Source organism: Peromyscus eremicus, chromosome 1, assembly GCF_949786415.1.
Source record: "Peromyscus eremicus chromosome 1, PerEre_H2_v1, whole genome shotgun sequence".
Taxonomy (NCBI): domain Eukaryota; kingdom Metazoa; phylum Chordata; class Mammalia; order Rodentia; family Cricetidae; genus Peromyscus; species Peromyscus eremicus.
The window spans coordinates 88,579,532-88,600,550 of NC_081416.1; positions in this window are offsets into that span (position 1 = coordinate 88,579,532).

Genomic DNA, 21,019 nt, shown 5'->3' on the forward strand with positions numbered 1-21,019 from the left:
CCTACCAGCTGCCACATCCCCAAAGGAGAGCGACTCTTCTTCCCTCAGCAGCCACCAACTGCCAGCAGCTCCTCTGCTAGGGGTAGGATGGCAGCTTAGCTGGTTAAAGCACCTGTCTAGCAGGTTTGAAGCTCTTGATAACAAAGCCTGACTTGTCCTCAGCAGCCCCTGCCGAAGGTACCACAAAGCTGACATAGTGACTTTAGCTGTGTCAAGCTATTAAGAAGTATTTGTTGAATTTAATGGAAATGTCTCAAATAACCAGATCCCATTGTCTTTCTGAGAAAAATACCCACCTTGAGGCACATCCTTCCCAGGCTGTAGTGTATTATTTATGAAAAGTAACCTAGATGCACTGGCTTCCTGGCTTGCCACTGGGAGACAAGGGGCCAGGGCACGGGCCAGGCACATTGGTCTTCCTACGCTGCAGGCTCCTTCTGTCCGTGCAACCCAGCCTAGCTGAGCTTCGTAGAGCGTCTCCCACTGTCAAAGCACTTTTCTTGGAACTGTCCCAGCAGCACTGGTGAGAATGTTGGCCCTTTCAGTGCATCTCTGGTCTAGGAATGGTGCCACCCACAGTGGGCTGGGTCCTCCTACCTCCGCCAATATTCAAGACGGTCGCCCACAGACATACCCACAGGCCAATCTGATGAAGGCGATTCCTCAACTGAGACTCCCTTCTCTGGTGACTCTAGGCTGTGTCAAGTTGACAGTTAGAGCTAACTAGGGCAAGAATGTCATAGTGGAGTTTCTGAGTAGGCTCATTTTAATCCTAAGACTCTTCATAAAGTAAAGAGAGGGAAAGGAAAGTTGGTCATAGGCAAGAAAGGCTCAGCCAGCCACTGCTGATTTTAAACGTGGAGAGGCAAACCCCAGGTCAAGGGATGAAGGAGGCTTCTTGAAGCTAGAATAGGCAAGAAGACAATGTATACATTAAAGCTTCCAGAAGGATACAGGTTTCTCAACATCTCACTTTTAATCCAGTGAGACCAGTTAAGACTTTTGACTTCTCAAACCATGAGGTAGTAAATTCACACTGTTTGCTGTGACTGAGCTTGGGGCCATTTGTCACAGCTACGGTGGGAAATGAATAGATCATCTTTAAAGCAAGACTGAATTCTGGTTGGTTTGTTTTAGACAGGAAACCATTTCAAGGGCACAATTTGGTTAAGTAAGTATAAAGTCTCCTCCACTGGTTTTGAATGTTAATAGATGAACAAGTCAAATCACTGTTTGTTTAGCTGTGAGCTGTCCCAGTGGTGAAAGGGAAGTGAGAAGGAAGACGGAGAGAATAATGGACATGGGGCAGGTACAGGCTTCCTTACACATCCTCCTGATGGGCCCCAAGGGATAGTGGAAGTCTGAATACGAACAGAGGGTGTGGACAGTTCATGTGGGACCATTGTAACTGGGCATTTAAAGAAAGATTAACTTCAGGATGGATAGCTTGGAGAAACAGGTTATGCATATCTTTAAGTTCTTGTTTTTAAAAATAAAAAGAAGCTAGTGGGATTTATAGTTGACTAATTTTGTGCCTCAGATCTGTCTATTCATCTGTTCAGTTCATTTACTTAATGTTGTAAGCAATCACCACAGACACGATCACCGCCCTCCAGGTTTCCTCGCTTCAATCTTGTCTCCTTTCTCTCTGATTTGTCTCCTTTCTTTTTTCTAGAATGGGTGTAAAGGAATAACTTGGGGGAGGGCAAGGCCTAAGGTTAGAGAGCATTTCCTTAGAGAGTTAGGGCAGAGAGGAAGCCCTGTCCAGGTTGAGAAAGAGTCACAGGAAGTCCGTGAGGGAAAGGCCAGTAAAAACTCATCATCCCCAGCAGGGAGGCAGCCAGGAGCTCTGCTTAGTTGCATCGACTTGGACACATAACCTACCTTCTAGATGGGAGTCTCTGTGTCTTCACATGTGGAATGGGTAGATATCACAGTGCCAGCTCCCAACTCCACTGCCCTGAAGGAGTCCCATGGCCTGGCACATAGGGAAAGTCATTCTATCTTGTATTCCTGAAAGGGCCATCATGACGGTTAGTTTTGAACTTGACACTAGCCATACCTGGGAAGAGAAAGCCTCATTTGAGGAATTGCCTCCATCAGATTGGCCTGTGAACACGTCTGAGGGGCATTTTCTTGATTGCTAGTTGATGTAGGAGGCCAGCTCACTGTGGGCAGTGCCATCTCTGGGCAGGTGTGCCTGGGCTGTAGAAGAAAAGTGGCTGAATGTGAGCCTGGGAGCAAGCCAGTGAGCTGCACTCCTCCGTGGTCTCTGCTTTAGTTCCTGCCTTCAGGTTCCGGTCTTGAGCTCCAGCCCCGGCTTCCTTTGATGACTGACAAATAACCTATAAGCCAATCAAACCGTCTCCACCTCAAGTTGCTTTTGATCAGTGTTTTACCCCAGCAACAGAAAGCAAACTAGGATAAACTGTCTCTTGACTTCCACATCTCATTCCGTACTTATTATTAGACTAAGATATGCTGGAGCTTAAACTACTGGCTGTTTGCCATTGGGCAGGTGTGTGTGTAGAGACCAAAGAGACTCGGATTTGTTGATGATCTGAAGTCTGTTGGGAAGTCGAAGTCCACACTCTATTCCTGTACTCCTGTGAAGGGTAGTGGAAGTTACTAGTCGAATTGAGCCAGGGTTGGTCTCTGGTTAGTATGAAAGGTAGGTAGTTCAAAGGAGCTGACTGATAGATGGAGGAAAAAGAAACCTGAAGGAGGACACCACCATGAACTTGGTATGAGGACCAAGGGCATGAGAAACCCAAAGGGAAACTGAATAAAATGTATTCGCGTTGATCTCCAACTTAACCCCCCCAAAACAACACAAGCTCATCAGAACACTTTACACTCCCTGATGCTGGGAGCTTTTGGAAGACAGTGATTAGGTCATAGGCTTCTCCATGCCCATCAACATTGCTTTAGGGTGGGGACTTTCAGGGAAGCTTCACCCAGCATCATTTTCCTTGCCTGGATGAAGCAATGCATCGCTCTGAGACCCTTGTTCAGCCCAGGCCCAGGAGCAGCTACCACTGAAATCACACACACTCCTGCCCCTCCCCCCAGCTTTTTAAAAAGAATTTTTAAGTTTTTTATTTATGGGTAAGTGTATGTGCCGAAAGAGTATCGAATCGCCTGGAGCCGGGGTCACAAGCAGTTGTGAGCTGCCTGATGTGGGTGCTGGAATCGAACTCAAGTCCTCTGCAAGAGCAGCAAGCATTTTTAAGCACTGAGCTATCTCTCCAGCCCCATGCTGACATTTCAGTACTTCTATCAGCCATTTCCAGTCTGTTGCCATGGATACGTAGAAGAAGGTAAGCAAGGTACAGCACCGAGTGAAACTGAACATTGAAAACACTTTACGCAACCACAGAAAAGTTTGCTTGTTTGTTGGGTAGCTATTAAAACGTTGAAGTTTTTCACAGCACAGATCCTGTCCTGCTGTCAGTGGAATGAATAAATGGAAGGAAGCTGGGCTTGGTCTGGGAATTCAGAGAACAATTCGTGGTGGTTTTGCATTTTTTTCCCTTTTACAGATCTCAGTACCTGTCAACTTAACTCATATAAATTCACAGTGAGACACTTTCTCTCCATTTTACAAATTTTATGGCAATGCTATCTATTTCCTGTCAAATTAGTTCAATTCTCTTTTTATTACCCTTTTGTTATGTAGATCTATGGGTAATTTTAATTCTATTGTCCTTGTCTTTACTAAACCGATACCCTCTACTGGATTAAATTGGGTCATAAAAACTGTGTCACATTATTTTATGTAGCATAAATATAATGTCGGTGTTCAGTGTACTGTCAAGTCTTGGTGGTAATGAATAACCAGCTTCTGTTGCCCCTGGAGGATGCTGACCCTTCCTCCTGCTCCTCCAGGATGGCCTGTCCCAGACCATTTCCAAGACACATCATCTCTGCTTTCCCTAAGAATCACATAGTGAGACAAACAGCTACTCAGTTCCATATTAATTTTATCACCTCTCCGTTTAGGGAATGAAGAAGAGAGAACAAGAAAGGGGGAAATAATTCCACACAGGCCATCTCTTTGTTCCTGACTCCAATTCCCTTATGAGATCTTCTTGAACAAGAAGAAACCAAATGCTTTGAGTTTGGAGAAAATATGGTATCTGTTGGGGTGGGGTCTGCTTCTTCAGTCTGTACGTCCTATGATGCCAAGACCCATGGCCTAATCTACCCAGGGCATCTGCCCTGCCACCTAGCTAGGGTCTGGGATGCCTGGAAAGATAGGAGCCAAGACCTGATGAGATGGTGCCCCTAGCGGGCAAGGTGGGAACGGCAACAGCTAAGAAATTAACCTTTCTAGAGAAATAACAAGGTCCCTGCAAGGGGGTGGGGGGCAGTTCAGAGCAAGGCTGAGGGATCTGGCTAAGGGGAGGCTTCCCAATAGAGAGAAGCAGCCTGGGGACAGAGGGAAGGAGAGCAGCAGTGGTGACGTCCACTTTCTGAAATAGAGAGAGCGATGGTGACCCTGGGCTTTCCTTAGCCATCCCACAAGGGGGTCATGGACCCCAGATCCAAGACCACACTGCACATACTGCAGGCTCCTACCTCGTCACACTTTCTTCTCTGTAAGAACCTGCAGCCCCGTCGTTAAAACAAACCGTGCGAGCACTTACGTTCAAAGAACAGGAGGAAAGTAGAGAGTCGGGGAACCTCAGTCTAGGAGACAAAGTGAAGTGCATCGGGTAAGCGGGGTTCGTGTCAGGAGAGGGGAGAATGGGGGGATGACCATGGCGGAGACCTGGTGTGGACTGGGAGAACTGTCCCACATGGAGCTCAGGAAAGCCTTAGCTGGGGAACTAGTCAGGGAGGGGAAGCCAAGTGGATCAAGGAAGCCTGGGTTCAAATCTCAGCCTCTGGTGGTTGGGCCAGTGACGTAATCTCCCCATGCCTTTGTAACATGGAAGTGACAGTAACTCCACATTCTTAATGCGGCTGATTCTCTCCCTGCCTCAATATCAAAATTTCTTAAGGGACTTTTAGTTCTAAAAAAAAAAAAAAAAAAAAACCTGAGGAAGACACACATACACATTTGGACCCCCTAAGCACAGAATAAGTTTTTCTAAGAACAGCAGTGTCCTGCCCAGCTTGGTCCCCTAGCAAGAAGTGATCTCAAAGGGCTCCCAGCCCATGTTATTAGTTTCCAAGTTAACCCGGTTCATTAAAGACAACAGAGCTATGTGACTCCCTTCCTGATATCATAAACATGTCTTCTGAAGTTACAGTTTCCCAGACACCGCACCATCCGAGGAGCAGGAACTGTTTCCAATGGTGACAGTGAAGACAAGCAGCTCCCAGGCGAGGGCTACGCACAGGCAGAGCTGTCCATGCCCTGAAAAAGTGCAGGGATCTGGCAATATACAGGGCATGATCCTGCTCAAAGGAAGCTGCAACTGCACTGCCTGGGTCTGGGACAGAGGATGAGTGTGTGTGTGTGTGTGTGTGTGTGTGTGTGTGTGTGTGTGTGTTCGTGTTCATGTGCATCTGTGTATTTGTGTGTGTGTGTTTCATGTGCATCTGTGTGTGTTACATGTGCATCTGTGTATTTGTGTGTCTGTACATGTGCATCTGTGTATTTCTGTGTGTATTACACGTGCATCTGTGTATTTGTGTATGGATGTTTCATGTGCATCTGTGTATTTGTGTGTGGGTGTTTCATGTGCATCTGTGTATTTGTGTGTGTCTCTGTGACTGTGTAGTGTGTGTACTTGTGCATGCTTATGTGTTTATGCATATATGTGGGTATTTGTACATGTTTGAGTGTGTACCTGAGTGGGTATTTGTGTGTCTGTGCTTATGTGTCTATGTAGGTTCTCTGTGTGTGGGGGTTCCTATCTTTGTGTATATGTATTTCTGCATGTCTATGTCTTTATGTGTCTCTCTGTATGTTTCTATCTCTTCACTTTCTGTGTTTCTGTTATGTTTGTGAGTATATCTATGTGCCTGTGTGCTTATGTGTAGTGTCTGTGTGTGTGCGATAGGCATGGGCAGAGATGTGCCCACATTGTGGGTCTGCACATGTGACTCTGGGCTTAAATGCTTAGTTCTTTAGCACAGCTGTCAAAGATGAGCATTGCAAGGAAATGAGAGGAGATAAGATGTTTCTTTTTTTAATTTTTATTATTAAGAAATTTTCTATTCATTTTACATACCAACCACAGATCCCTCACCTCCCTCTTCCCGCCCTTCAGCTTTCCTCCCAACCCACCCCTCATTCCCATCTCCTCCAAGTCAAGGTCTCCCATGGTGAGTCAGCAGAGCCTGGTACATACATTCATTCATTTGAGGCAGATCCAAGCCCCTCCCCCCTGCACCAAGGCTGTGGAGCCCCCATGGAACTGGACTAGGCCCTCTGAATACTCGAGACAGTTGTTTGGCTTCAGCTGTTTGGGGGACCCACAGGCAGGGGGATCAGGATCCGTACCTGGTGCATGAGTAGGCTTTTTGGAGCCCAGTGACTAAGGTGTGAGATAAGATGTTTCTAAGAAGCAAAGGAAACTCCCGGGGCCTAGCGAGCTGCCAGTCCTCCAGGCCACAGCCACAGCCACATTACTTCCCACCCAGATCTCGGTCTGACTCCCTTTGCATGCACTGTTTTTCTTTCTCTGGGTTCCAGGCATTCCTTGTGCAGTTTTTCCTCCAGGTGACACCAAAAGAAGCCACCTGCTCGCCTTCCTGAACCACATGCTGCCCCCTCCCAGCCCCATTTTCCTATCAGAAGGACATTCTTCTCCAGTCATATGGTTTGAATGTAAAGTGTGCCCCACAGGCTCAGGGGTTTAAATCCTGGGCTCACAGCTGGTGCTGCTTGGGAAGGTTTTAGACTCTAGAGATGGAGATAGACTGGTGGGGTGGATCACAGAGGGCAGGCCTTAAAGCAATGGTTCTCAACCTGTGGGTTGCAAGCTTTTTGGGGGTCACATATCAGATATCCTGCTTCTCAGATATTTATATTACAATTCGTAACAGTAGCAAAATTACAGTTATGAAGTAGCAACGAAATAATTTTCTGGTTGGGGGTCACCTCAACATGAGGAACTGTGTTAAAGGGTCGCAGTATTAGGAAGGTTGAGGACCACTGCCTTACAGGTTGTTTGTCCAGCCCGAGCTCCCTGGTCAGCCATGGTGTAAACCAGCTGCCACCTCACACTCTGGGGCCACCCAGCTGCCATGCCTTCCCCGCTGTGATAGCCTGCAGCCCTGAAACCATGAATCAAGCAACACCTATCCACTGTTCCGTTGCTCCTGTTACAGTGATGAGAAAAGCTACAATACATCAGTTATTGACAAGCTTGTCGGTAACTGGAGTGTGTCACAGGGGAGGAGAAGAAATCCCAGGAGTGTAGAGAGGCCACTTGTGATGCAGGATCATCTAAAGGAAGGGCTCACACCAGCAGCAGACCCCTCACCACATCCACAGTCGCCGGTCTCCACCTCTTGGCATTAGCCAGAGGGAACCACTGCTGGCTCTTTCGGCAGTGGGCGGGCAGGCTGAGTTCATGAAGGGAAGGCCTTATTCGTAAAGATCAAAGGGTTAGGTGAGCCTGTACCTTAGTTGGGCTGTTCTAACAGAGTGCCCAAGACCGTGTGACGTACCAGTGATAAAAATGTGTTTCCCATGGTTCAGGGGAACAGACGTCCGAGGTGAGAACACTGCAAGAAATTGTAAACAGAGTCACAAGCCTGGTAAGACAGCTCAGCAGGTGAAGGCACCTGCCCCCAAGCCTCCTGCCGGGCACTCAAACCACCTGGTGGAAGGAGAGAGCTGACTTGCAAAAGCTGCCCTCTGACTGCCACGTTATGCCACTGATGTCCACGTAACAAACAGCCACAGAGGAGGAGCGTTTCCAGACTCCGGTTTAGGCAACGAGTGCTGGAAGATGCCTCTCTCTAAGAAGGGAAAATTACCTTCTGATCGAGACAGAAAGGTGGATACAAAGGAACACCTTCACCTCTGTCGTCGGCTAACAGACACAGTACAGATTTTCATTCAGTAAAAAACAGAGAGTTGTCCCAAGGTGAACTTGAAATACTCAATGAAGTTAACTCATGATTAAATTTACAAAAATAGTTATACAATTTTGTTCAAGTAATATGTCTCAGAGTGTATGGTAAACAACAGGGGTGGGCAGCATCCCCCTTCTGTGTGCAAAAATTGATACTTTCCCACATCTCAGTGCTTACACGAGATCAGGGACAGAGGTGGGAAGGGTTGGAGATTTTTTAAAAACTAATCTTTGCAAAGCAAGATGTTTAAAAAACCCAAAGCAACAAATGAATGCCCAAAACAGCTTCTTGGGATTATCACAGGTTCTTCAAAGAACATTTTATAAAGTAGGTACTGATTTATAATCACGCTATCCTTGATTCCTTAAAATGATATTAAATATGACTTCTTCTACTAGCCAGTCCCTCTTCCCTCTTTAATCTGGGTATTGGATGATCCAGAACTTTCTGAAGAGTGAATACTCTGTACCCTTTGTCTACGTTCACATGGTCCCTTGAAACTGGGATGTTTCATGAGTTGTGGTCTTGACTTAAAATATAACTTATTAGTAGAAACTGGGAGGCATAAGGAGGTTACTGGGAACCACTGAAAAAGAATTTGTTAGTTACAGTTCCCAAGAGGAAAGCCGCCGCACTACCACTGGTGGGGGTCACACAGAAAAGAATCAAGGTTGCTGGCAAAGAGGGTGACAGTGGACCAAAGCCTTATGGTCCTACAGTGATCAGAGCAGGTGACGGAGAACAGCCTAGAATGTGCGAGCTCAATAAAGTGGATAGTCAAGCATAGGCCCCACAACTTTGCATTTGAGAAGCTTTTCCTGGATAAGCTCTTTGCTACCCACTGGAAACTGCCTGTGTGGGAGGGAAGACCCACCAGGATCAGAAAGGCTAGAATATAGAAAATAGAAGACATGGTTGATACATGCCAGGGTCAGGAGCTCCAGGGCAGGTGGTCTACTCTCCCTGAGAGCTGAATTCTCTTCTCTCTTCTTTGAGAGCCTATCACTTTCCAAGAATTCATCTTCTTCCCTGCTTTAAAGACATTTACCCTCCCTAGACCAGCTCCTTCATCAAACACCCTCTGTACCAGTTAGGATGTCTTCTTCAACCAGTATTTATTAAAACAAAACAAAACAAAAACAACAACAAAAAACCTTACAAACCCCAAACCCTTCAACTTAAAAAAAATCATTTTTATTGTGTGTTTGTTTATATGTATGTGTGTGCTTGTCTATATGTGCACCATGTATGTGCAGTGCCCAGAGGGGCCAGAAGGTAGCATCAAATCTCCTGGAACTGGAGCTACAGGTGGTTGTGAGCCAGCCAGAGTGGGAACTGTACCTGGGTCCTCTACAAGAGTGGCAAGTGTTCCTATTCACTGGGCCATCCCTCCAACCCCTCAGACTGGCCTTAAAGTTATTAGCTCCCTTACTGGTAGCAGAGGCTTCAGGAATAGTTATGTAAGAATTCTAGCCAGGCGGTGGTGGCGCACGCCTTTAATGCCAGCACTCGGGAGGCAGAGCCAGGCGGATCTCTTTGAGTTTGAGGCCAGCCTGGGCTACCAAGTGAGTTCCAGGAAAGGCGCAAAGCTACACAGAGAAACCCTGTCTCAAAAAAACCAAAAAAAAAAAAAAAAAAAAAATTCTAGTCCCACATGTGATGGCTTAAAAATATTTCTATGAATTATTTGATATCATCAAAAACTGAAGTCTAAATAGGGACTTGAACACAGACCCAGTCTTACTGTTAGTGAACAGGATGTGTGGAACATAAAAGACATGGAAATGAACCTCTCCTTCCTCCTATGGAATCATTTTCTCTGAGGAAACCATCCCTGTGGCATAACTCCAGCAGTCCACAGCTGTCACAGACCTGTCACCTCAGACCTGCCATCTCTGTGATTTGTGACTTTAAAGAAAGGTCCTTAGGGCTGTGGAGATGCTCCTTGGGTAAAATGCTTGCTGTGCAAGTGTGATGACCTGGGTTTGAATCACTAGAACCCCAGAGATCTGGATGAGGTGGAGCATGACTCCAACCCGAGTGCTCCAATCCTAGTGCTCCAGCCCCAGTGCCCTAACCCCAATGCTCCAGCCCCAGTGCCCTAACCCCAGTGCTCCAGCCCCAGTGCCCTAACCCCAGTGCTCCAGCCCCAGTGCCCTAACCCCAGTGCTCCAGCCCCAGTGCTCCAACCCCAGTGCTCCAATCCTAGTGCCCTAACCCCAGTGCTCCAACCCCACAGTGCTCCAACCCTAGTGCTCCAGCCCCAGTGACCTAACCCCAGTGCTCCAACCCCAGTGTCCTAACCGCAGTGCTCCAACCCCAGTGCTCCAACCCCAGTGCTCCAACCTCAGTGCCCTAACCCCAGTGCCCTAATCCCAGTGCTCTAAATCCAGTGGGAGATGGGAGGCAGAGACAGGAGAATCCCCAGAAGTTCTCAGCCAGCTATCCTGGGACTTGCCACATGAACAACAAAAGACTGTGTCATAACAGGGTGGAAGGTGACGACCAACACCTGAAGTTGTCCTCTGACCTACAAATGCATGCTGTGGCACACACACACACACACACACACACACACACACACACCTATATACCTCCAGAAACTCCCACTCAGTACTCCTCCCCACCAATCACATACCCTTCCACACCCACTTACATACCCACACCACACACATCACAATACACACATGTGCATGTACATGTGCACACACATATACTCCTCCAACCCTAGACAAGTCTTCTGATGAACACAGGCCCATCTGATGTCATAACCACCCTGGTAAACCACTCCCAAATTTCTTATCCAAGCAGACTATGTGAACCATCAGCCGCCAATTGTTTTAAATCACTTAGTTTAGAAATGATTCACACACAGAGTAATCCATATATCCTCTTTCTGACTTAGAGATGACACAGAAGTGAGGAAAGAGGTTGGCATGGAGTATCCAAGGCCTGCTAATCCACCCCCTCAAATATCCTTAAGCACAGCTACTAGGATCCAGTCAGCAAATCTGCCTGCTGTTCCCTGGCTGCCCTTTCCCCCAGATGTATATAACTTGGAATATAATTATGGAGATCTTTTTATCAGAGCAGATTTCATTAAGCTAAAGAAAATGTAAAAATTATGAATATGGCTTGAGGCGATGAATGCTATCAGAGAAATGAGGTTCTTAACATATGTGATTTGACATCTGGGAAGTAGATTTAGTAATCACTTTCATCTTGAAATCTATAAGAGTGTCCTAAGAAAGCACCTGCCTCCTGATTGCTTCAATCTTCCCTTGGGCCTGCTGGGTCTGTGCACCAACACCCCCAAATATACAAATTGATACGACTCCGGGATACAATAGTATTGAAGTATTTGTGTTTAATATGTCTGGCCTTGCTCTTTTATTGGTGTCTTAGTGTTTTATTTCTGGGATAAAACACCATGACAAAACACTCTGAGGAAGAAAGGGTTTATTTGATTTATACATCTTAACCCCAGCCTATCACTAAGGTAAAGCAAGACAGGAACTCAATCAGGGCAGGAACCTGGAGGCAGGAGCTGATGCAGAGGCCATGGAGGAGTACTGCTTACAGGCTTTGCTCCCCATGGCTTGATTGGTCGACTTTCTTATAGAACCAGGGACCACCTGCCCAGGGTGGCACTGTCCAGTGGGCTTGGCCCTCTCACATCAATCATTACTAAAGAAATGCCCTGCAGAGCAATCTGAAGGAAGCATTTTCTTACCTGAAGTTCCCTCATTCTGCATGACCTTAGCTTGTGTCAAAATGACCCCCCCCAAAAAAAAAGAAAAATGAACTAGCACAATCGACCGATAAAACAGGTTTTTGTTTCAGCAGCAGAGGCCAAGACCCTTACTCTCTGAGAAGTAAGAGAGTGACTTCTCCCATTTGGAGAAAAAAAAAGTGTTGAATTTGGCTTTTGATAGCAGCAGAAAGTGTACAGGTCCAAGGCCCACACCCCTCAACCTCCTCATCCTTATTAGTCACTTTCCCCCTTCAAGACTGCCCAACCCTAGGTTTATTCATTGTGAAAAACCTACCAGATACTCCACCAGCCTAAATGAGGACTCATGATTGGTGGACCTAGCTAAGTTTATCCAAGGTGAATGAAGTTTCCATTCAAGTTTTACGGGTACTAAAATACCATCCATTTAGGGGTAGGGAGATGGCTCAGTGAATACCAGGATTGTCTGCCAGCGTGAGACCCTGAATTCACACACACACACACACACACACACACACACACACACACACACACACACACACCAGGCATAGCTATGTGTGTCTGTAAACCTGACAACGGGAACAGAGAGAAGTGGATCCTGAGAGCTCACAGGCCCACGGGAACAGAGAGAAGTGGATCCCAAGAGCTCACAGGCCCACGAGCACAGCCGAAACAGTGAGCTTCTAGTTCAGTGCGAGACCCTGCCTCAAGACAATAAGGCAAAGAATGATAAAGAAGGACACCCCATGTCCTACCCTAGTTTCCCTGGGCACATGCCCAGGTGACTGTACCAGCACACTCACACACATGCACCACACAGACAAGACTGGACATGCCAATCATCTACTTGATTTCCAGTATTACCATTCAAATGAGACTAAGTGGCTTAGCCACGACCTTCCAATGCACTCTTTGAAGTCCTGCAGCTCAGCACTTGACTCCTTTAAGAATTACAGCCTGTTTCTTAGGCTCTTTCTTCTTCCAGTCCATGTATCCCCTGTTCCTGACATGTGGTAGGTATTACATGGTTTTGCTAATGTTTGTTGAATTGGGTAAAAGAATTCATTAACGAGTAATGTAATAAAAACCTATTTGTATATAATCCATATAGAAAAGAAAATTGATCAGTAAGATTGGATCATAGTGGAATCAGCTGTTTCCAAGTGAGAGACTTTGAATTCCAAGTCATCAGAGAGCTGTCCTAGGGCACATAACAGGCAGCCCCTGATCTTTTCAGACTGATGACAGGATCTTGGCGGGCATGCCGCTAAAGAAGCTGTGGGGATTTCGGTTCAACGAGCCTGAACATTTTATTCATTGAAAAGGACCAAAATGGAATGGGCTGCCTCTGGGGTGCAAATGCCGTGTCGCTCTGAAGTGGAGTGGCATTTTCTGAAGGGCTTCGTGTATCAGGTGGGGAATTACATGAAAATGGCTTTAAGGTACCTTTAATCCGCCACTTTATGAGTGTGGCCTTGAGGGGTCTACACCATTATGAGAATCAGAATATGGAATCTTCCAGAAGTTGCAACAGAACTGTGTATCTAGAGCAAACCAGAACTGTCTCACCTCCCAGGGAGTCACTGCAGGCTGCCACCACAAGGGGAGGTCTAGGTAAGACTGCATGATCCCACAAGTGGTGAACAATTACAAATAAAATAACTACTTTCTTCTCATTAACTGTGTTTGATTACCAGTATCCCAACTTGATCCTGGGTTGGTATGGATTAAAAGTACTAAAATAATTAATTAAGAAGCTTTTATGGCTGAGATGGCTCCAAGGCCGTGGGTTCCTGCATAAACAAAACAAAACCCAGCAAACAGCAAAACAAAAGGTAACCCAGGATATATTAATGTGATCCATCTTATAATAACCTTTTGCAATTTGTAAAGCTGCCAGATCTCAAGTTCTATGTTACAGTATCCCCTAAGCCCTAGAGCTTTCTCTGCAGGCCACCTCTACCTACTGACTCTAGCCAAAACCTCGATCTTTCCTGAGGCTACTGCTTCCCCTCAGCCCTCTCACAGGGAGGTTCCTCACCCCCACCCCCACTCCTGTCTGAAGAGCTTCAGGGAGCTGATCCTTTCTGTTTCTCAGTATTGCCTCCCAGGCTTGCTCCTCTCACTCCCCTGAGACCTACAGCTGTGTCTCCCATGCCTGTGTCAGTCACCATCCACTGTTAGCCCTGCACACTGAGGAGCCCTTACACTGCATGGGGCCTGCTTCTTTCATTAGAGTTTGGAGTCCCGTCAGTGTTTTTTGAGCTCTCCTTCACAGTCCTGAGTTATTTCAGCATCCACATATTTGATCTTTCAATGCCCAGACCTCTCTTTTCAGGACTTCTTCGTCCCCAGTGAACTTGTCTTCATGGAAACTATTGAAGGAACCATTATGTTCTGTCAAGAGGTAAATCACCCAGATGGAGTGGCTTTGGTTTGGGGTTCTAAAAATGCAAGCAGAAGACACTGCCACTCTGAACTCAAATGCAGCCCAAGCCAGATCTCTGAACTAGGCCACCTGTCCCGTGCAAGCTGGCTTTCATACTAAGACAAAATGCAAATTTCTGAAAATATGATGCGTTAACTTCTGCTGACCTTCTGTACAATGAATTTCTTCTCCCAAACCATCTACAGACTTGGACACACCCCATCCTCATCTCATAAGACAGCTTAACTGTCACAGGGACCAATCATAAGCCCCAATAAAGCCCTCTATAGGCCCCACTATATACATAGTCTATACCATACATGAGCTATCTACATAGTCATTATTTAGTAAAACCATGGGGTGCTGTTTAAATACATGTTTTCCCCAACTGCAATCCTAAAAGATAATGGCTTCTCTGTTTTTGACTAGGTAGATTTTTTTTTTTTCTTGGCCTAGAGTATCAAGGGAATCAGCAATGGAATCAGCAAATAAATCTCCACTGAAACTCCAAGGAAGACAACTTCATAGAGAAGAAAGCGGGGGCTGCAGGTCCCCAGGTCCACCCTGATGGGAGGTTACTGGCATGAGGGAGCTGGAGGCAGCCTACGCAAGTAAGGATCTTGTGTGATAGATTTGAGGATGTGTTTAACTTCTTATCAGTCCCCAGTTGTAAGTGGGACATTGACTAGAGAAACTGAGGATTGCTGATCAGGTTCTGACCGTTGTGGACCCATGGCTACATAGGTCATGGTTTCTTACAGAGATTGGGGGGCAGAGTTCTATCATCACTTATAGTCTGGCTACTATACATATATTCTGTCTCTCAGCCTCCGTTCCTCCTCGGCCATTCGTTGCCATGGTCAAGGTTCTGAACCTCATGATTACCAACGACTGTGGCTTGGTTTTGCTCATTTTTTTTTTCTGTCTTCTTTTTTTAGTCCACTCTTTGGCACCCCAACAATTCATCTCTAAGCCCACAACATACTAATTCCATCACCTTTTACTATCAAAAAGGACCCTTCTACATCCTCATGTCTTGTCTTCATCCTTCTCTCCACCCAGCTGAAATTCTCTCACTGTTAAAATCAGTTCTTCCCACACTCATCCTGGGATTTTGGCTGGATGCACCTGTCTCACCTGACAAAGCCACAGCGTAGTTACAATCCAACACTCCACCAATGCCACAGCTGCATTCCCACAGCAGCCACAGCTAGAAAGCTTGTGCAGCTGTGCTGACCACCAGGGAAACACTCAGGGATGAAGCTTTCCTCCTCTTTAACAAATAACGATGCACAATTCCAGACATGGAATCACCAGAACTTTCACAACCAGACCCTTGGAAAGGCCCATGCAAACAAGTAGAGAGCCCTGAGCTTAAGCTTCCTGAGCTCCGTAAGTTTGCCCTTGCTGACTGGTCCCTTGCCTCAATGCTGGACTTTCAATGCTGCCCATCAGTTATGTTTTATCTCCTCTAAGTTTCTTAAATGGCTTTCAGAAAGAACAAGGAAGCAATAACATAGAACTCCCACACCTTCCCAGAACCCACCTGCCTGTACACTTCGTCTCCTCCATTATCGCCAAGGACTCTGTGGGTGCTGCAAGGGCAATCCTCCTCCATTCCCCTCCCTGCTCTCCCTACCACCCTCCCCCTCCCTCGTCGTTGTCCCCCCCCCACACACACACACACTCTCTTACTTATATCCCTCTTTATGGGGACCTTCCCAGCAGCAAGTAATGTCTCTAATCTTAAAAATGAGAAGTCCCTGGAATTTGATTCTTCTTGTCAGTCATCCCACTTCTCTCCTTTCAAAACAAACTCCTCACAAGAGCTGTGTTCCTCCCTTGGGTTCTCGGTCTAGATTTTTTAGTCTGTCACTCTATCCTCCTTGACTAGGTCCGTGGGGACTTCCATGTTGACAGCCCACACAGCTCTTTCCAGCTGGCAGCTCCTGTCACTTACCTGGAGTGTGGTGGTAGACCCCACTCCTCACAACCCTCTGCATTTGTGTTCAGGATACCGTTTTCATCTGGCTTGTCTCCTCTCTCGCTGGTGGTGCCTTCTATTTCTTTGCTTATTTGTCAGGCAAATTCTTCCAAAAATAGTAAACAGCATATCTAAGTTGGGTATAAGGAAAATAAAAATCTTTAAAAGAAAGAAAAAAGAGAGGGGCTGGAGAGATGGCTCAGTGGTTGGGAGCTCATACTTTTCTTGCAAAGGACCTGAGTTCAGTTCCCAGCAGCCACATTGAGCCTGCTCAATCCAGAGTATCCAGTGCCTTTTCTGGTCATTTATGTGGATATCTGCACTCACAGGCACATAACCACACAGACATGCATGCACATAATTTTATTTTTTTAAGTTGTGTATAAGGCCATGGCGCACAGGCTCTGGTGTACTCTCGACACTGGAAGTGATTAGGGGCTGTAGACCTTCCGTGTAGAAGCAATTACAGATGTAACTCCTTACAGGAACACTGTCACTGTTGGATTTGGTGGGCTTCAAATGTTCTGGTGGCTCCTTATTTGTATGACCCATGAACAGTGCGTGTTTTGTTATCTCAGGGGATAAAACCTTGACATGATCCCTCAACTCTTCATCATCTTTACATGTTGAGGTGACTCAGGGCCCCTTCCCTGACTTTTTCATCTTTTTGAACACATCATTCCCCTGGAGATTCCATCTCACCTGTCAGCTGATTTATCTGTCAATCACAGAGGGAGTAATTTCTAGGGACCACAATAATTTCAGAGACCCATGAATATGCTTTGACTTCTTTCAAAATTAGAATTTAAAAAAATGAGTGTCATGATAATGAACCCAGGCTAGATTATATTCATCTGTATATTTTTATTTTTAATGGAGAAAAGAAATCATGAAGACAAAAGTGCCTAGGGCCCATGAATGTCATGAGGTGGCCCTGAGTTTTATGGCCTTAAATACCATGTAGATTCAATCACACAGCTCTCTAATTCATTTCCCCAGCATAGACCTTAACCCTGAACTGTAAATTTGCATGTCCTTATCATATGAACACAAACTGACCCACCGGTCAGGTGATCCCAGGTGTTTGTTCCAGGATACGTAATCACAGAGTCTATAGTCTTATATAGTCACACAAATGAGACACAAAATAAGTATGTATTTGGGATAAGAAGGCTGGGACGATATCTTATTAGCAGAGTACTTGCCTAACATGCACAATGCCCCAGATTCAATACCCAGAACTTTATAAAACCAGGTGTGATGTCTCTCTCACACACATATACTCACACACAACTGTAACCCCTGCACTTAGGTGGAGACAGGCTTGTCAGCAATTCAAGGTCATCACTGAGCCTGGGCTATATGAGACAAATAGAGACAGAGAACAAGAACTGCAAACCTGCAATTTAAAAAGACAACAAGACTTGGAACAAGTCACAAAATTCAGAAAGAAAATACAGCACCTGCACTGGTTGTCTGAGAAGCTTTTACACAGTGTTTTCCTACCAACCTGGGGTGGATGTTCTATGACCACCTCTTTATTTTCTCCATCAGGAATGAGAAGGCAGTGAGGTCTTTCCACCAGCATAGTTGGTGGAAAGCAGGTTTTTAATACTGACCGTGTAGTGAACGTCATTTCAGCGTCGAAACTTGTTGGTAATGTCCATACTCTTTGAGGACTGTTTCTGAGTTCTCAGGGCTCTTGAGCACCTTTTCTATGGAACTGTAGGACTTTGGAGTACTGCAGGGTTTTCTGTTTGGTGTGATGGAGCTGACAGGCTCGTTATCCCGGTTCTGTCAATGTCTTACTGTGGGAGTACTACCCTCAGTACTGTTGATGTCGTGGTGTGAATTAACAATGCCTTTAGTTACTTCTCGTCATTAACTAGACAATCTAATTTCCTGGATTTAGCAAACTTCCATGTTAAATTTACGTCTTTTCATGATCAGTTACTAAACCCAGTGTAATTTGAAAATTCCATTAGTTTTGTTTGCAAAATAACTTCTTTATATCTCATTGTTCATACTTATTGTTTTTGCTTCATATTCCATTCAATTTTATTTTTCAAGTTTATGAGGGGTTTTTGTTTGTGTGGTTTTTTGGTTTGTTTGTTTGTTTGTTTGTTTGTTTGTTTTTGAGATGGGGGTCTCACTATATAGCCTAGGCCATCCTTGAACCAATATCCTCTTGCCTCGGCCTCCTGAGTTATTTTTATGTAAATATTCTGTCAGATTTTTAAGATAAAAATAATTTAGAGATGAAGAGTACTTCTTGAAAACATGCAGAACAGTGATCTGTGGTTCCTAACTTGTTTTATTTAAACATTTCTAAGCTGGGCGGTGGTGGCACACGCCTTTAATCCCAGCACTTGGGGAGGCAGAGGCAGGTGGATCTCTGTGAGTTCAAGGCCAGCCTGGTCTACAGAGTGAGATCCAGGAAAGGCACAAAGCTACACAGAGAAACCCTATCTCGAAAAAAAAAAAAAATTTCTAATATCCAAAATGAAGTTGAAGTAGCATAATCATTGATTACAAGTACCTATCTTAACACACACACACACACACACACCAAAAAAAAAAGCTATTGAGTAATTTTAGCTATATCTATTGTCTTAGTTAGGGTTTCTATTGTTGTAAAGAGACATCATGACCACAACAACTCTTATAAAGGAAAATGTTTAATTGGAGCTGGCTTAAGTTTCAGAGGTTTAGTCCACTATCTTCACGGTGGCATGCAGGCAGACATGGTGCTGGAGAGGGAGCTGAGAGTTCTATGTCTTGATTCACAGGCAGCAGAAGCAACTGCGTCCCATACTGGGTGTAATCTGAGCATAGGAAACCTCAAAGCCCACCTCCACAGTGACATACTTCCTACTCCAACAAGGCCACACCTTCTAGTAGTGCCACTCCCTATGGGCCAAATATTCAAACACATAAGTCCACAGGGGCCATTCCTATTCAAATCCCCACATTTACCCCATCATTAAATATATACCTGAAAAGAGAGGACTACCATTTTGACTTAGTCTCAGTAAAAACTGAATCCTTTGCTTATGATTAATGATTAAAAGTTTCTATAGCTCTCACTCTGAAAATAGCTATTCTTGATCCTTCTAGTTCCCACATAGCTGTCAACTTGATCTTGTCAAAATCAAGTTGGAACCTGCCAATCTTCCAAAGCACCCAACAGACCCAATCCTACTGTAGACCTTCCAGGGCTCTGCACAATCTGAGCCAATCCTGACTTCACCAGGATGCTAGCTAGTACTCTCCCCTTTCCTGCTTCAGTTACATAGATCCCTTTCTTTCAGGACTAGTTACCCCAGGCCACTGCACATGTCATTTCCTTTGCTTAAAATGTTGCCCTACCAAATAAAACAAAGGGGCTCACTCCCGCACCAGCTTTGGCTCTTGGCTGAAGCCTCGGCTCTCAGTGAGGACTTCACTGCCTACCCTGCTTCTCTATCCATCTAGCTCCTATACTATATCTAGTATTAATTCCTAGGGCTAACTTGAACATTAAATAAAATCAATTGACTGAAAGAATGAAAGTCTAAAAATCAGAGACTTTATGCTTTTTTTTTTTAAACATACTTTAGGTGGAATCATTCTGGAATTTTGTTGTTCATTCTAGGGAAATGTGTTTGTCAAGTATTTTGTTGTTGTTGTTCATTCTGTTCTTCATTCAATAAACCAACAAGTTCTGTGCTTAAAGAATGTTCAGCACTGTGCTAGGTCCGGGGCACACATTGCTAAAGGAGGGAAAGATGGTCCCAGGTCTCCTGAAGCTCATGGCTATGGAGAAAGTGGACTAGAGCCATAAGGTTTGGCACATCACTCCCTGAGCATAGATTTGCATAGAACTGGGCAAGTCCAGCTCCTGGAAATTCACTTCCAGCATATCCAGCATATTCTACAGATGCATAGATCCCAAACACACACTTAGAGAAGACAGCAACATCAAACGCAATGTAGTTCAAATAGGTATCAGAGACAAAGGTTTAGAACCCATGCATGTCTCCTTAAATTTACTTCTAGTCTCATAGTCTGTGTTAATGTCTGTAATTATTGAGCTTTGATGAGATCTGTATTCCTAAAGAAAGAAGAAGCCAAAGGGACTGGCATTTTGGGCTTTGGAATAGCTTTTAAGCCCTAAGATTCCAGCTCTTTATCCAGATTTAAGTAGCCAGAGAATATGCGCATAATTCTAGACTGCCACAGATTTCCAACAGCCTTTCGCGCCCTGTTCTCAGATGGTTGTGATATTTTCTTGAGTGTGTGCATCTTATCTGTTTTAATATGTAGTATTTCACAAGTTTTAATCATTCCCACTAGAGCGTGGGCAAAGGTGCGGGTGGTGTGAGGGAGGAGAGTCTCACGATGCAGAAGTTGGAGAGCTGTCACTGCTCAAACCCAAATCATCTGTGTTTCCTTTCCTCTAAGTCCATGAAACATAGCTCAGAGGAAAAACACATCCTACTGCCTGGCACACTGTGGGTTCTCAAGAGCATATGACTGAGTATATCAGCTTGTCTTCCGTAGCTCATAACACAATGCCACAGGCTGAGGAAGTTATAGAGAAAAGAGGTCTCTTTGGGTGCATAGTTCTTTTTCTGATTTCTTTTCTGTTGCTATGACAGATACTTCAACTACAAACAACTCAGGGAAGGAAAGGGCTTATTAAGCTTTCAAATCTGGGTCATGGCCTCTCATTTCAGGGAAGTCAGAGCAAGAGTTCAAGCAGCTAGTCACATCACATCCATAGCCAAAAGCAAAGAGAAAACGTACTTTGCTCACACTCATCCAGCTTTCTCCTGTCCTGTATAGTTCAGAA